Source organism: Schistocerca piceifrons, unplaced genomic scaffold (assembly GCF_021461385.2).
Source record: "Schistocerca piceifrons isolate TAMUIC-IGC-003096 unplaced genomic scaffold, iqSchPice1.1 HiC_scaffold_796, whole genome shotgun sequence".
In the NCBI taxonomy this organism is placed as follows: domain Eukaryota; kingdom Metazoa; phylum Arthropoda; class Insecta; order Orthoptera; family Acrididae; genus Schistocerca; species Schistocerca piceifrons.
This window is the reverse complement of record NW_025729054.1, coordinates 35001-37867: the sequence shown is the minus strand read 5'-3', so window position 1 is coordinate 37867 and position 2867 is coordinate 35001. Positions and strand designations below refer to the sequence as shown.

The 2867-nt window shown below is 57.2% G+C and overlaps 1 non-coding gene across 1 annotated transcript in view; it reads left to right on the top strand.

Annotated features, from left to right (window-relative positions):
• The first annotated feature begins 1389 nt into the window (after positions 1–1389).
• The window catches only part of LOC124770350, a 1909-nt gene continuing 431 nt past the window's right edge, over positions 1390–2867 (top strand). The window contains exon 1 of the ribosomal RNA XR_007013190.1: positions 1390–2867. This exon is cut by the window's right edge and continues 431 nt beyond it. This is a non-coding gene — a ribosomal RNA (small subunit ribosomal RNA).

The following is a 2867-nucleotide window of genomic DNA, read 5'->3' as shown; positions in this document are numbered from 1 at the left end:
GTGTGACCGTACAACGACTGCGCCCAAAAACGGCGGACCATACAGTGCAAATATTGTGCACGCAGCTACGTGTCGTCTCCCTATGAGAGCTGGGATTGCAGTGTGGTACGCCATAGAGACGTGTGGGAGGAACGGACGCCGTGGATGGCGATCAGCATGAGCTGTCTGTTGATGTATTCGGACCTAGTCGTCTCTCCTCACACACCGTGATGGCATGGTGCAGCGCGTTCCATATCTGCGACATGCTACAGAAGCCGGTTGACAGTCGTTCGAGCAATGGACATCGCATACGTACGGGGGCCACCTTCCACGTATTGTCTAGGCGTGCACATTTTGTTGCGTGTATGTGGGCAGACGTAGTGTGGCGTGACACCTGACACAGGCATGCAATAATGGTTGAAGTTGCAAATGGCGATGGACGCCTACGTTTTCTGGTGAAGTTACGCAAATGAAGAAATGGTAACCCGTTGTGGTGCGGTGTTCTCGCTAGGGGTGAATCGGTGATGGCGACGATAGGTTGAGGTACTAACCGGTTGTTCCAGCGATACCCCACCATGCCGACGAAACTGAACGGCATCTGGGTGTGAAGCGATACGCGGCGGTGGCTGGGTGGGACCGTCCCCGGCCGGTGAGGGGGCGCCTCCCGGCGTGCTGGCCGCGCGGTGCGTGGGCGCACGCGCTACAGCCGGCTGGTGGGGGCGGCCAGTGGCAGGCGCGCCGGCCGACGGACGCGGCAGGCGTCGCAGCTGCGCGCCGGCGCACCCTGCGCGCGGCGCCGTGCGGCCAAAGTAGGTCCTCGCGGGCCCGGTGCGAAGCGCGGTGGACATCTGCAGTGTGCTGGTCCGATTGAGGACTGTGTGCGTTGAGGATGCGCCGCCGCCCGGCGCTCGGCGCCGCGACGCCGTCTGCTGCTCGGTCGCCCCAGCGGTTCTCGCTGGTGGTTTGTATCGCAGCTGTGCGGATGTGTTGGCGTGTGCGCTGTGCTGGGAGAGTTCGCTTCGGCACCCAAGTGGGGCTTTTGTCCTTCTGTGGCGCTGGCGTTGGAGCTGCCGGTCACCGTAGGTGGCGCGTGTTGTCTCCCGCCGGCAATGCCACGACAGCACGCTCCCGGGCCTCTGTCGGCAGCGGCAAGCTCAGTTGGGAGCACGGGTGGTCGCACCGAAAGCGTCTACTCGCCTAACTCCGGGCGATTGCGCCTCTCTCGAACCCGACCAAGTACTTGGGACGGCGCTGCGCGCCGCCGGGACCTGAGAGGGTTTCGAGGTGTATTGTGCAGGGGAGCTCAGCCTCCTCCTGTTTGCAGAATGATTGAGCGGACGCTTGCGTGTTCGCGCGGGCCCCCGGGACACACTCCCGGGCGGCCGGCTGCTCAGCTCTAGTTGACGCAGCTCCCTGGTTGATCCTGCCAGTAGTCATATGCTTGTCTCAAAGATTAAGCCATGCATGTCTCAGTACAAGCCGCATTAAGGTGAAACCGCGAATGGCTCATTAAATCAGTTATGGTTCCTTAGATCGTACCCACGTTACTTGGATAACTGTGGTAATTCTAGAGCTAATACATGCAAACAGAGTCCCGACCAGAGATGGAAGGGACGCTTTTATTAGATCAAAACCAATCGGTCGGCTCGTCCGGTCCGTTTGCCTTGGTGACTCTGAATAACTTTGGGCTGATCGCACGGTCCTCGTACCGGCGACGCATCTTTCAAATGTCTGCCTTATCAACTGTCGATGGTAGGTTCTGCGCCTACCATGGTTGTAACGGGTAACGGGGAATCAGGGTTCGATTCCGGAGAGGGAGCCTGAGAAACGGCTACCACATCCAAGGAAGGCAGCAGGCGCGCAAATTACCCACTCCCGGCACGGGGAGGTAGTGACGAAAAATAACGATACGGGACTCATCCGAGGCCCCGTAATCGGAATGAGTACACTTTAAATCCTTTAACGAGTATCTATTGGAGGGCAAGTCTGGTGCCAGCAGCCGCGGTAATTCCAGCTCCAATAGCGTATATTAAAGTTGTTGCGGTTAAAAAGCTCGTAGTTGGATTTGTGTCCCACGCTGTTGGTTCACCGCCCGTCGGTGTTTAACTGGCATGTATCGTGGGACGTCCTGCCGGTGGGGCGAGCCGAAGGCGTGCGACCGCCCCGTGCGTGCTCGTGCGTCCCGAGGCGGACCCCGTTGAAATCCTACCAGGGTGCTCTTTATTGAGTGTCTCGGTGGGCCGGCACGTTTACTTTGAACAAATTAGAGTGCTTAAAGCAGGCAAGCCCGCCTGAATACTGTGTGCATGGAATAATGGAATAGGACCTCGGTTCTATTTTGTTGGTTTTCGGAACCCGAGGTAATGATTAATAGGGACAGGCGGGGGCATTCGTATTGCGACGTTAGAGGTGAAATTCTTGGATCGTCGCAAGACGAACAGAAGCGAAAGCATTTGCCAAGTATGTTTTCATTAATCAAGAACGAAAGTTAGAGGTTCGAAGGCGATCAGATACCGCCCTAGTTCTAACCATAAACGATGCCAGCCAGCGATCCGCCGCAGTTCCTCCGATGACTCGGCGGGCAGCCTCCGGGAAACCAAAGCTTTTGGGTTCCGGGGGAAGTATGGTTGCAAAGCTGAAACTTAAAGGAATTGACGGAAGGGCACCACCAGGAGTGGAGCCTGCGGCTTAATTTGACTCAACACGGGAAACCTCACCAGGCCCGGACACCGGAAGGATTGACAGATTGATAGCTCTTTCTTGATTCGGTGGGTGGTGGTGCATGGCCGTTCTTAGTTGGTGGAGCGATTTGTCTGGTTAATTCCGATAACGAACGAGACTCTAGCCTGCTAACTAGTCGCGTGACATCCTTCGTGCTGTCAGCGATT